The following is a 14844-nucleotide window of genomic DNA, read 5'->3' on the forward strand; positions in this document are numbered from 1 at the left end:
TGAGATACAATCCTTGCCTTTCATGAAAATAGCTCAAATTTTATAGGACTGAAACTTTTGGAAAGAACTTTACATAAACTTTCTTCTTTTAGTCTCTCAATGACTCTGTGATATAAATACTATAATTATCATTCCCGTTTTACAGGCTAAATGGCTTAAGTGCCTTGTCTAGACATAGAGAATTAATAAGGATCCGAAGGGGATTTAAATCCACATCTTTTTGACTCAAATATTCAAGGCCTCTCCACTACACCACATTCTCACACTGCTACTTTGTATGAGAGTAGTACCTCTTTCCTCTTTTCTCTATGTCTTTGTATTTCTCAGAGCACCTGCTGGTCCATGATCACATACAAGCCCAATACCCTGTGCTGATCATGGGCAGACTCATATCTATTACACTTGACTTTTGGCAAACATTCCCTTTACATTCTCCATATGTAAACACTGTGCCCCAAGAAGTATTAATTCCGTTTTTCAAATGAGGAGACAGTGACCCAGAAAGATTGACAGGCTTTTGTGAAATCAGAGAGAACAAATAGTTAAAATCCAAGCAACGTAAGAGCCCAATCTTAATCAGGTCCTCTTTCCAAAACAGTGGTGTCTATCAACAACTGCATTTTTGAATAGAAACCCAATCACTTAGTCTGCCCTGATGATGATGATGAGAGATCTTTCTAGACAAGGACAATCAAGAGGACTCAACATTGCATACATCAGTAAGAAAGATTATGAGAGACATAGACCATGTCTACACATATGTGATTCAGTACTATTGACTACCAAAATGGCTCATGACTACCATATTTGAGACCAACATTATTATAAATCTTGACTAAGTTGATTGTTTGTATTCTGTTTACCATAATTCCTGTTATATTACAGGGAAATATTAATTGTTGTTATTTGCAAAAAAAATGGATTTTAGTTCTACTTCTCTAATAGTCTATGGTAAAAAGTTTTAATTGTTCATTTTGTCCTTACCTAAAAGCCCCAAATAAGCTATATTAGAAAAAAGGTTCTTTTATTCTGGTGTTATGAAGACTAACAAAAAGATTTAAAATCAATACAGATTCAAAGTATCACTAGGTCATCTATCTAGAACTGGAAAAGTTATCAGAGAGCATCTCATCTAATGCCTTTTCTTTACTGATGAGCAAACTGAAGTCCGTAGTATCTTGTAAGTAAAAGACTTCAAGGGGATTTCTGATAGATAATATAAGTAGTAGCAGTAGGGTTAGTAATTAAAATAATAATAGTGAAATAACATAAACAGCTTTGAGGTAAAGCAATTTACAGAATTATCTCCTATGATCAGAAGAGCCCTATCATGTATGTGCTATTAATTTTACTGTCTTTTGACACATGGGTGAAATTAGGCTAAGAGGTGAAGTGATTTTTCCATGGTCACAGTGACAATAAAGAAGATCTAGGTGTCTAATTTCCCATACAATGAGAAAGAGAAACTAAAAAAATTGAGAAATTGTAACATATATATGTAACATACACATACATAATACATATTTAACATATACATACATACACACATATCTACACATATATATGATATATATTTTTAAAGTAGTCAACTAGTCCTTCCATCAAGACCTCAAGTGAAAAGCAATCCAGTACATAATAGGCCAGCCCCTTCCTCTTCCGAATAGCAATATTTCTGGAATGTTTTCCTTAAATGAAGTATATATTTGTTTCTTCTTAATTTCTGCACTTTGCTTCCAGTTCTTTCCTTTGGGTACAAATAAAACAAGTCATATCCATCCTCTTTGTGACTGTCCTGCAGATACCTGAAGAAAATTATTCCCAACCCCATCCCTGACACCCATCTTTTATCTTCTTTACACCAAACACCCTCAGTTCTTTCCACCAATCCCAATAAGACAACATTTACAAGTCCTTCTCCATCTTGGCTGATCACTTTTGTTGCAAGGTTGTAGTGAGAATCAAATTATAAAATATTGATAAAGGGCACACTTAGCACAGTCCTTGGCAGTTAATAAACACCATATAAATGCTTTTTTGCTTACCTTCACTAATTAACTATACCATAGAGCAGCAGTTATCCAAACTACCTGGTACTGGCTAAGAAACAGAGTTGTGGATCAGTGTAATAGGATAGGCACATAAGATGGAGAAGTCAACGACTATAGCAATCTACTCTTTGAAAAACCCAAAGAATCCAGCTTCTGGGTAAAGAATTCACTATTTCACAAAAACTGCTGGTAATATTAGAAAATGGTGTGGCAGAAACTGGGCACAGGACAATATCTTATGCTGTATATCAAAATAAAATCAAAATGGGTTCATGATTTAGGAATAAAGGCTGACACTATAAGCAATTTGGGAGAGAAAGGAATAGTTTACCTATCAGATTTATGGGAAAGGAAAGAATTCATGACACAACAAGAGATAGAGAGCATTACAAAATGTAAAATGGATAATTTTGATTTTGTTAAATAGAAAAGTTTTTGTATGAAAAAAGCCAATGTAACAAAGCTTAGGAGGGAAGCAGAAAATTGGGAGAAAATCTTTACCACCTGTGTTTCTGATAAAGGCCTCATCTCTAAAGTATACAGAGAACCGAGCCAAATTTATAAGAATACAAGTCATTCCCCAGTTGAGAATTGGTCAAAGGATATGAACAGGCAGTTTTCAGAGGAAGAAATTAAAGATATCTATAGGCTTATGAAAAAATACTCTAAATTACTATTGATTAGAGAAATGCAAATCAAAACAAATCATAGATACCACATGTCTCCTCTCATATTGGCTAACATGACAAAACAGGAAAATGATAAATTCTGGAGATGGTGTGGGAAAATTGGAACACTTTTACCTTGTTGTTGGAGTTGTGAACTGATCCAGCCATTCTGTAGAGCAATTTGGAACTATGTCCAAACGGCTTTAAAAATGTGCATACCCTTTGATCCAGCAATACCACTTCTAAGGCAGTATCCCAAAGAGATCACACAAGTAGGAAAGGGACCCATGTGTACAAAAATATATATGGCAGCTCTTTTAGTGGTAGCAAAGAATTGGAAATCAAGGGTATGCCCATCAATTGGGGAATGGCTAAACAAGTTATGTTATATAAATGTAATGGAAATGGAAATGGGAAAGATACAGACTTCATAATAACCTGGAAAGACCTACATCATATGACGCCGAATTAGTGGAGCAGAATCAGGAGGACACTGTACACAACAACAGGCATATTGATTCTGTGATGACTAACTTTGATAGACTTGCCTCTTCTCAGCAATACAAGATTCAAAGACAACTCCAAAGGATTCATGATGGAAAGAGCTATCTACATCCAGAGAAAGAACTATGGAGTCTGAATGCAGATTGAGGTAAACATTTTGCTCTCTTTTTTCTCTTTTTTTTGGTTTTGTTTCTTCTTTCTCATGATTCATTCCATTGGTCATAATTCTTCTTTACAACTAGAGTGCTCTGGAAATAATTTTAATGCTAAGGTATATGTAGAAAATATATTGGATTCCATGCCATCTTGGGGGGAGGGGAGATGAGAGGGAGGGGAAGAAAATCTGGAACTCAAAAACATGCAGAATTGAGTGTAATAAACTAAAAATAAAAAATCATAATTGTAAAAAAAGAGCAATAATATTCATGATAAGATTATACTTTATAATTTACAAATTACTATTCTCACAATGGTCCTGAGAATTACAGTATGAAAGTATGTTTATTTCATTTTACAAATTACAGCATCAAAGCTCATCCAGGATAACTGATTTACCTAAAGTTTCACAGTGACCAGAAATTCCATAACAAATCTTCTAACACAAACTTTGGTGATCTTTTCATTACCCCACATCATGAAGATGTTTTCACTACTCCACATCTCTTTCATGTTCAATATTACATTTGACCTTCACCAAAACTTTGTTATCACTTTCAGGTCTGACATTATTACACACAATTGAAAACTGAATACACTGAAACTTGGAGATATATGGTAACTTGGCCAATGTCACATAGCATAAGATATGAGCCTAAGATATAAGCATAGAAGCAGGACTAGCAACCAGATTTTGCCAATTGCCCTGTACAGGCCCCTTTTTTCCTTACTTTGGTAACAGAAAGCTAATAAAGACAAAGTGCCCATGAGAAAGTGATTCTTTTTTATGGTCAGAGCAGAATTTAATGGTTTGTTTTCTTCATGAGTTGGCAGGAGAGCTGCCAGGCATCTCTGTGGGAACACCATCTCCCAAGAGCTGCAGGTATCCCAGGTCTGCATAAAGTCTCAGCCTCTTTGCTGACTCTGGCTACTGATATTGAAACATTTCATTATAGGACTCAATTCTGTGGTACCAGCTTGTGGGTCCAATTCCCTGAGTCATTCATTCCTCCAGTTCTTTTTCTTTTTCTTAAGACTGAGCCGAATGCAGGGCAAAGGTGGGCATTATTAACTCTACTGCCATCCATGAAGCAGTAATGGCGAGAAGTGACCTCTCTACCACCAAGAACCTTTGAATTCCTTTCCCCATGACTAATGAAGAGGTTTCTTTTCCCAATAGGATCACATACTTCCTCGGCCTCAAATTTCAAGCCAAACCTTGAATTTAAAATTCTTCACTGACTCTTCTCTTTGGAGTCCTGGCCACCTTCCTCCATATCAAATCAGCTAGGTTGTAGGATGTCCAATCCAAGACTGTAGTGCTCATATAGACAGCAACATGGTATAGTGGAAACATTGCTGGACCTGCAGGCAGGAAGACCTGGATATAGTCCTTCTCTATCACAGACACTAACTCACTGTTTCCACATGGGTAAGTGCCTTGATTTTCTCTTTTTTTATCCATAAACTGAGCATAACGAAACACATACCTCATAAGGTTGCTTAGTGGCTCAAATGAGTTCATGTATGTATACACACACACACACACAAACACACACACTTTATATTTATATATGCATATGTATATACATATACATATACACATATTGACACATATGTATGTTACGTATACATATAAATGCTGTGTGTGTGCTTTTGTGTAAAACAAGTAATCAACTAGCTCTTCCTTCAGGATTTCAAGTGAAGGAAAATCCAGTATACATCAAAAAAGTCCCTTCTTCATCTAAACAACATGAACTTTGAAATGTTTTCCTTACATTAAACTTAAATTTGTTTCATCTTAACTTTTGCCTTTGTTCCTGATTTTTCCCTTTGCATAAAAATAGAACAAATCAAATCCTTCTTCCGTATGTCAATCCTGTAGATGCTTAAGGATAATTTTAATCCCAACCCACTCTCTGACATTCATCTTTCATCTTCTGTATGCCAAACACCCTCAGTTCCTTCTACCAACACTAATATAGCAAAATTTCAAAGTCCTTCTCTAAGCTGGCTGAACTCCTCTGCAGAATCTCTAGCCTATCAATGTCCTTCCTAAAATGTGGAACCCACAACTGAACATATTTTTCCAAATGCTGAGTATACTGAACTACCTTTGTACACCTGGATAATATGTCTCACCAATCATTGTAGGGTCAAATAGGCATTCTTATTAGCCATATATGTCACAAAGATGTTGTGGGGATCATATGATTCAATGTATTTAAAATACTTGGAAAACTTTAATAAGGCAGGGGATAGAGCTCTGGGACTGGAGTCAGGAAGTCCTAAGTTCAAATACGGTCTCAGAAATGGTGATACTCTGAGCAAGTCACTTAACCCCTCTTTGCCTCAGTTTCCTTAACTTTAAAATGAGGATAATAGCAGCACCTGCATGGCAGAGTGGTTGTGAGAATCAAATGAGATCATATACACAGTGCCTGACACATTATAAATGCTATATTAATGCTTCTTCCCTTCCTTTCACTAATATCAGTGCTAATCCCTATTATCTTTAGTATCAACTCCTTATTAGCTGATTGTTTTATTCTGCTCAATCTTCAGATCATTCTCCTTGTCAGTGAAAAGATAAGCAAAATACACACTGAGCAGCACTGCCCTGGCTTGTCATTCCTTGTATTTCTATCATCAACATAGAGAATAACACTAATCCATTATTTGATTAGCTTTTGTTTACCTAAATGGCCAATTTTTTTCAATTAAACGTATGCCTTTTGTAGTTTTTGACTGCCTGCACTTCCTTCAGCTCACCTTGAGCCTTTCCACTCTTCCTACTCTATTACCATAAGGTAGGATTTGCTTGAGCATTCATTCTTGGTTACTTTTTTTTTCTTACTGTGGATTTTATTTTCATATCTGAGTATTTGACAGTTTTTCTTCTGGTATCTTCAAAATTTTATTCTTGAGATCTTTCTATCCCTTCAGGTCTGAACTCTCTGTAGCCTCCTACTTCACCCTTCCTTTGAATGTCTGGAATTGACCCACCTTAAACTTGATGTGTATATCTGACAATTGCTAGCTTTCCTTTCTTTTTCTACTTCAAACTTTAAGATGATTTAGTTATTTTCTGACTATTCCAGTCATTTGCCTGTATTTTCATCCTACCTAACAATTCCTTGTCTTTTATGAGAATAAAATGCAGATTATAACTTCCTTATATGGGTTATTTCACTAAAGACATTTGCTCAGGGCTCTCACTCTTGGTGGCATGCTGATGCAGAGGCTCCAGGCAGCTGCAGCTAAGAGGCCTTCCAGCTCGTAACCCGGATGTTAGGACTTTGTTAAAATCAGTTAACTATGTTTTGGGGTTTGAATCAGACAAGGTCTGTCTGTCGATGTTTGTAATTTGTTTGTATTTTGCTCTGAAGTTCAGGGTGCTGGCTTTTTCCCCTGAACTAAGTGAATGGTATTTGTATGCTGGATTAAAGTAAGCTTGTTAATCCTTTAACGTTGCTTTCCTTAGTAAAGCAGATCAAAAGAACCTGGGCTTTTGCTGTGTGCTGGTAGCGTGCTTGTTGTTGAACTTGTATTGGTCTTTCACCCCCACAACAGCTGCTAGCCAGATTGTTGAAACACAGAATAAGAGAGAAAATTCTAAATTGCAATCCCTCATCACTCATATATCATTCCTTCATGCCAAGTTTGTGATATTTACTAAATTCATGATCTATTTCCTCTTCCCAATAATTGTTATTTATAACAATATTCTGTTATGCTAATATCACTATAAATGCTTTCTGTAATATTTCCCCACTCTGGCTGCTGGATTTCATCATATGAGAACGTAGCATTTTTTTTAAGGAAGAGCCTGCTGTTACCTATCCCATTTCATTCAAATAAGTGAGAAACTTGTCTGGAACCATATTTCAGTTATGAGTACCTTCTCTCAAGTCTAAATATGACCTTGTTGGCTAGATTCCTGTGTTAGAGATCCTAGTTCAAATTGCTTGTTAACCACAATTCCGTGGGGACCCCAATAGGCTACCAAAGCTATATGTCTTTTATCTTTCACTCTTCCTACTTAACCAGCTCTACTACTTTTCCAAGCTTTCATGCCTTTTGGCAGGCTTTTGTAGAAGTGAGTGCTGGTCAGTTGTGAGCTGAGGTAGGTGAGCTCTGAGGAACTATAATGACTTGAATTTCTCTGATTCTGTTTACTATGACTTTTTTCAAGATTTTATAGATAGAAAATATAGATAACATGCAGCACCATACTCACAACTTTTTTGAAAACTTTCTTCTAATATCTCATGATGGTAGAGATGGTACTAAGCTCTCCAAGTTAGTGAACCATAACTGTGGCAGGTCCTTTCCAGCTGTAAAGGATTATGGTGGAGTCTGAGGATGGACTATGTATTTACCTTAGCTTTGTCCATAAAGGAAGGATTGTCACTTAAGTAACTGAGCCAATAAAAATTTATTCAGTGCTTACTGTGTGCCCAACACCATGCTAAGCACCGAGAACACGAAAAAAGTAAAACATAATCCCTGCCCTCAAAGAACTCATAATCCCTAGACAACATGCAAGTAACTATATAAACAAGAAATAGTCAGGGTAAACCAAAAATAATCAAAAGAGGGAAGGCAATGGAATTGAGATGGATCAACAAAGGCTTCCTGTAGGTGAGATTTTAGCTCAAACTTGAAGGAGGCTAAACCAGAGATTGGTAATTTCTTTGGGACCCAGAAAAGGACATACTGAATGAAAATACATAAAATCCCTGTTTGGGCCACTTTCTGCATTCACAGTGACAGTTCTGGAGAATTGAAAAAGGGAAAGGCTATGGGAAGGATGCAAATTTAGAAATCATGCATTTACTGTTCCATGAACCACCAGTGCTGTTTTCAACAGACAACTCCAACATCTATGCTGGTGGTATCTACTGGCAGCTGTTCCTCCTTAGGAAATAATCACTTCAGTCTATTGTATAGTGTAGAACTTGCAGCTACAATGATTGCGGGACTAAGTTGGAGCTTAGTGAAATTTTAACCAACTTTCTTTGATCCCCTCTCTCAGTATTAACTTTCTTCTCATTTGGTTCCTGACTTTTCTCCCTTATTCCTCTTTTTTCTCTTCATCATAAGAATTAAGTATAATTATAGGAAAAGACGTAGTTCTCCAACTGAGACCAACAACAATCCCCCTACTTATGATGATTTTTGCCAGAGAATAAGGCACTTCCTTTTCTCCAAGAACAAAATACCACTTTGATGGCTGGTGAATTTTTAGCAGATTGGAAAATGGTGAGAAGTAATATATTAGGGACTCTCTCTCAATGAGAAAATGAATCATTGAATTTTGGGGATCAATATAATTGCTATGACTACTACCCAGATATTCTTGGTCCCTTGATTCCTCATTTCTACCCATCACATAAGATGTGTCTCCGACCATTTTTTATGTTTTAGAGTCATTCATCATGCAGAGTTGTTTTTTTTCTGATGGTTCTTCTTTTATTGCAGATGAATTAACTTACTTCCATAGGATAATTTCTATGGAGAACAGATCTGAGGTAAATGAGTTCATCTTCACAGGACTAATAGATGCTCCAGAGCTCCAGGTCTCGCTCTTCATCATGTTGGCTTTCATTTACCTCACCACCCTCGTAGGGAACTTGGGGATAGTAGCTCTGATCTCTTGGGATTCTCACCTCCACACTCCCATGTACTTTTTCCTCAGTAACCTCTCTCTGGTGGATTTTGGCTACTCCTCAGCTGTTACTCCCAAGGTGATGGTTGGGCTTCTCACAGGTGACAAGGTCATCTCCTATATGGATGTGCTGTGCAGTTGTTCTTCTTTGGAGCCTTTGCCACAGTTGAAAGTTTCCTCTTGGCTTCGATGTCCTATGATTACCATGCAGCTTTGTGCAAGCCTCTACATTATACCACTACCATGACTTCAACAGTATGTGCATTTCTGGCCAGTGGTGCTCACATTTGTGGCTTTCTGGCCTCTTCCATAGTCACAGGAAACACATTTAACCTTTCATTTTGTAAATCCAATGTGGTCCATCATTTTTTTCTGTGATGCTCCTCCTCTCCTAGTACTCTCTTGCTCTGATACTCACATCATTGAGTTGGTGTTCTTCATCCTAGGGTCATTCACTGTATTGTTTCCATTTCTTGTCATCTTTCCTTCTTACTTGTTAATCTTCATCACCATTCTGAAGATCCATTCTGCTGAAGGCCCCCAGAAAGTCTTCTCCACCTGTTCTTCCCATCTCACAGCAGTGTCCATATTTTATGGGACAATCACCTTCATGTACTTCCAACCCAGCTCAAACCATTCAATGGACACAGATAAAATGGTGTCAGTGTTTTACACCACAGTCATCCCCATGTTGAACCCCCTTGTCTATAGTTTGAGGAACAAAGATGTCAAGAATGCTTTTAGAAAAGCTGTGAGAGGGCAACAACTTCAATTTGATTCTCATGTTTGTTAGACAGAAAATCCAATGTGCACCTTCCCCACTCTGGGATCCAGTCCCCAATTCAAAGTATTTTTTTTTGCACAGAGAAGTGGTACCCAAACTTTTTCATAGGTACATGGTTGAAAAGACTTGAAGTTAAGAGAGTCTGAAATTTAAGTTGTGTCTCAGACATTTTCATATTTTGTTACCTTAGGGAAGCCATTTAAAATCTCAACCTCATTTTTCTAAAACCCAACCTCATTTTTTCTCAGGTTTTAAGAGACTTAACTTTATTTCCTATCTTATAAGATTGTTGGGTAGAATGAATGATGTACGTACACACACACACACACACAAACAAGCACAAGTTAGCAAATCTACGTGTTATCTTTCTAGAAAGTGGAAGATCATATACATCATTTTTGCATAGTATCACACAGGAAGAGCAAAGCCACTGAGTTGTTTGGAAAGTATAGCTTTGATATTACTGGCATTATTTTTTCAGCAGAACCTGAAACAGAGCTGTGCTGCTACATGCTGAAGAACCAGCTCTTTGTAAAAACAAGGATCCATGAGACATTTTAAAATTTAATATCATTATTATTTTCTCCATCACTTTCTGAACTCTAGATTATCAACAAAACAATAAAGTCCTTATTTGTAGCATTTACTTATTTCTATGGTCTCAATGTTCATGCTCAAAATTTAACAATCCTTTTGTGTCCCTCTTGGAGTTGCCTCCAGCATAGCCCTGTAATATGGCTTCCTTTAGGAAGTATATAAACCATAGGTGGTCCTAAGGGCCTAGAAGGAACTTTGACTGGTCCTGTGAGAAACATGTATTTTGCCTTAATATCTCAATGTCAATTCCATGCTATCTAATAGGTTCTTTAAGTGTTTTATGTGTTTCTGTCTCTGACTAGTGGTAGCTATGAATTTTTTTGCATGTTTTGATTTTTCTGTGGGCTGAAACAAAGGCTATCTAGTATTTGGTAACTTGAATTATTATATATGAGCTGGAGACCCATCTTTACCATATTGGAAGAAACTTAGGAACATGCTATACAATCAGAGTGTAAGTTGATTTTCCAAGAATACCTCTATTCAAAGAGTAATGTGATATTGAAAATTGATAACTCCTTTTTTGTATTATTTATTAATTATTGTTTGAGAATTATATCTTATACCTGGATTTAATATATATATATATATCTATCTAATTTAGATATAATGGTATAGAAGATATAATGGTATTGACCTCATTGGTAAAATTTGTAAGAGTTCAAATTCCCTATTGCTATGGGCTAAAGTGAAATAAACTCAAATCTTTGAGCTTTTGCTTATCATGTGGGGAGACGAGTGATTCTGGTCACAGGATCTTTGCTCACCATGAGACTTTACAAGGGATGTTAGTCAACTTTTCTTTTCCCTGTTGCCCTGGTGTATGCAAATCTCTACTCTGAGTTAAACCAAGCAAAACCCACCCTTCATCTCTGTGACCAGTCACAGTCAGTTTAGTTTGCATCACTGGACTGTTTCTGGTACCTTATATAACAAATTCTATAAACGAGTTACTCTGATGGTCAGATGTATCTTGGGTAAAGAAAAGCCTTGCATCTCTATTATTGACTTTTGCTAGCCATGCTAATAAATCTATAGTGCTCAGACCATTTAGACTCAGTTTCTCTTTATCATAGATTTTTGTTATAATAGCATTGAGCTGACAAGAGATAGAAAAACTTTTTTGTAAGTTATTTTCCAAAATTAAACCTAGTCCATGGGAGACCAGAAGTCGTGATGAGGTATGAAGGAGTTTGGTAAGTATTTGGTATCCCTTTTTCTACTTCGACTCTACACCTTCTTCCTTTGGGATTTGAATTACTTTGCCCTCAAATCAACTGACATTTTCAGCTCTGCCACTATTTCTACTGTTGCTCTTACCCCAAAATTAATTTGGGAAATAATAAAAAATAACAACTACAAATAATTGGGCAGTCCTTATCCAGAAATATAATCCCTGTGGAGAAAATGTGTTCCCAAATGAGAAAAAGCTCTGTCAATGAACGCTGGTCCTTCACATGATACTTACATCTGAAATGATCTCTATGTGTCATCTCCCTAATTAGAAGTAAGCCCTTGAGAACAGGGCTCTCTGTTTTTCAATAAGTATCCCAAGCATTTGGCACAGTATTTTGCATGGAATAGATGCTTTTTGATCATTCATCTATTCGTTACTACCTTTTATGGTTGCCAGTACACCATACAGGTGTAAGCCACATGATTCCCTTCAATAAACAAAATAGGCTTTGTGAGGAAAATCACACTATTTTCAGGGAAGAATCTGAATGTTTTGAAGAATACACATTTGGTAGACATGATTACTACTCTACATATTGGGTATTTGGGTCATAGTTGAGCTTCCATTCAATTTTTTTCAAGAAATTCAACAAATACCTACTAAGGACTTGCTTTGGAAGGGGCTGGACTAGGAGCCAGAATAGTTCTACAGGTAAGAGGTAGAATGATTTAGTGCAATGTCTCTCATTCAGTGATTTGTGAACTCTTTGGGGATTCACAATGATAATCCAAGGAACCAAAACTCACAAATTTTTATTGGTGCCACAAGCAGTAAATAATTACTCATTTATGTTACAAATCTCGTTTTTCTTCTGTGACTACAAGCATGCGCATTAATGAAGCATTCGGACCTTTTCTCTGCAGCAATTTGAAACTGACACGATCACGTACAAAACAATTTGGGGGTATGTGAAATATTACATCAAATACACTAGACCCAGCACAGGTTTTGGACATACCAAGACAAAAAGAATATAATATGTCCATTAGGAGGCAAATGTTATTTGGTGAAACTACATATACACATGGAAGTGAACATAAACTATATAAACACTATATCCAAAAGGATTTTTCACTTTGGGGAAGATACAAGCAGGCAGGGGATTAGGAAAGATGGCCTTCCAAGTTGACAATGAATCACCATTAGATCCTTCTTGGGTCTAGGTATTTGACAAATTCTGAATCTATCACACTGTGCTCTTTACTGTCTCTCTCTGCATCTTATATTGAAAAAAATACTAGGAAAGTGCTTTTCAAAAGGTTAAAACATGACAAATGTATACTGAATTACTTGCCCCAGTTACTATTGAACTAGTACCTTTAGGACATGGGTCCTCAAGGACCAGAGGTTTGTAGCAGAGTGGGACAGGATAAAATGGAGTTTGGGGAGACAGGTCACTTGGGAGCTCTGAGTAGTGGTTTTTTAAAGAAGAGCATTAATATTTATAATAAGCATATCATTTATGATTTACAAATTATTATTCTCACAATAGTCCTAAGAATTACAGCATGCAAATATGCTTATTTGCATTTTAGTAATGAGGAAATCAAGATTCATCCAGGATAAGTTACTTGACTACAGTTTCATCATGACTTCCAAGTCCATTTTAGATCTTCTAACACCAAATTCAGGGATCTTTCAACTATCCAACTTTGTTGATATATTTTCACTACACTATATCTCTTTCATGTTTATTATCCATTTGGTCTTCACCAAAATCTTTTGGTTGTTTTCAGGTATGAGATTAGTATACCCATATCAAAGATGAATAAACAGAGAGTTGGAGATGTTTAATGAGTTAGTCAACGTAACTTAGTCAGTAGATGGTGGAAGAAGGGCAAGCACCCAGCTTTTGTCAGTGGGCTTGTCCAGGGGCTTTCTTCTCCACTTTACTAACAATAAGCTAAGATTGACAAAGTACCCATGAGAAAATGGTTCTTTCCCCAAGGTCGGATAAGAATTTAATGGCTTGTTTTGTTCATGAGTTGGCAGCAGATCTACTAGGATCTCCCAAGGAGCATCATCTCCCAAGAGCTGCAGGGCTCCCAGGCAGGTCTGCATAAAGTCCCAGACTCATCCAGAACTCCAAGTACTGATACTAAAAATTTCACTATAGGGCTCAATGCTGTGGAGCCAGTTTGTGGGTCCAATTCTCTGAATCATTCATTCATTCATCCAGTTCTTTTTCTGTTTTCTGAGGCTAAACTTAATGGAGGGTAGGGTTGGGTATTGTTAACTCTACTGCCATCTATGCTATAGCAATAGCCAGAAGTGACATCTCTGCTGTTAGGAACCTTTGAGTAATGAAGAGGTTTTTTTTGCTTGTTCGTTGTTTTTTTTTTCCAATAGGACCACATGGTTCCTAGGCTTGGGACTTCAAGGTCAAACCTCGAATAAAAAGTTCTTGACTAACTCTCCTCTTTGGAGTCTTGAACACCATTCTCCATACCAAGTTAGCTATGTTCAAGGCTACCCAGTCCAAGACTGCAATAGAAAAATTTCTTTACCTGGAGGTAGGAAAACTTGGATAAAAAATTTCTCTGTAAGGAGACATTAACTCACTGTTTACCCGTGGGTAAGTCACTTGACTTTTGCCCTTTCTTTATCCATCAAATGTGTATAATAGACTTGTGGTACTTCTCTCATGAAGGTGTCTTGGGGCTCAAATGAGATCATGTGTGGAAATTGCATTCAAACATCTACGTGATCTTTAGACACCAGTTATTATGTTTTACTTGGAGCTTTTCTTCCTCATCATCCTTCAGTAACTGAAGGAGCAATTTGACGGATGGGCAACTGTATAGTTCTAAACACTTGATCAAGGGCATATTGTGTGTGCTGCATTAAATTCTTGAGAGAGAGCATTGAAAAAAAATTTTAGGTGAGATATAGTACTTGCCCTCCATGATAGTAGCTCGCATTTTTCTGTGGCATAAATACTATTATTATTATCCCCCTTTTACAGGTAAGTAACTTCAGGTTAAATAGCTTAAGTGCCTTGTCTAGACTTAGAGAATTAATAAGGACCTGAGGGGGATTCAAATCCACATCTTTTTGACTTGAAGATCCAAGGCCACTCCACTATGCCACATTGCCATATTAGTACTTTTTATGAGAGTAGCATCTCTTTTGTCTTTTCTCTATGTCTTTGTGTTTCTCAGAGTACCCACTGGTATGAG

The 14844-nt window shown here is 36.8% G+C and overlaps 1 pseudogene; it reads left to right on the forward strand.

Annotated features, from left to right (window-relative positions):
- The first annotated feature begins 8889 nt into the window (after positions 1-8889).
- Positions 8890-9840, forward strand: LOC118855143 (annotated as a pseudogene).
- Positions 9841-14844: the final 5004 nt, after the last annotated feature.

Source organism: Trichosurus vulpecula, chromosome 6, assembly GCF_011100635.1.
Source record: "Trichosurus vulpecula isolate mTriVul1 chromosome 6, mTriVul1.pri, whole genome shotgun sequence".
Classification (NCBI taxonomy): domain Eukaryota; kingdom Metazoa; phylum Chordata; class Mammalia; order Diprotodontia; family Phalangeridae; genus Trichosurus; species Trichosurus vulpecula.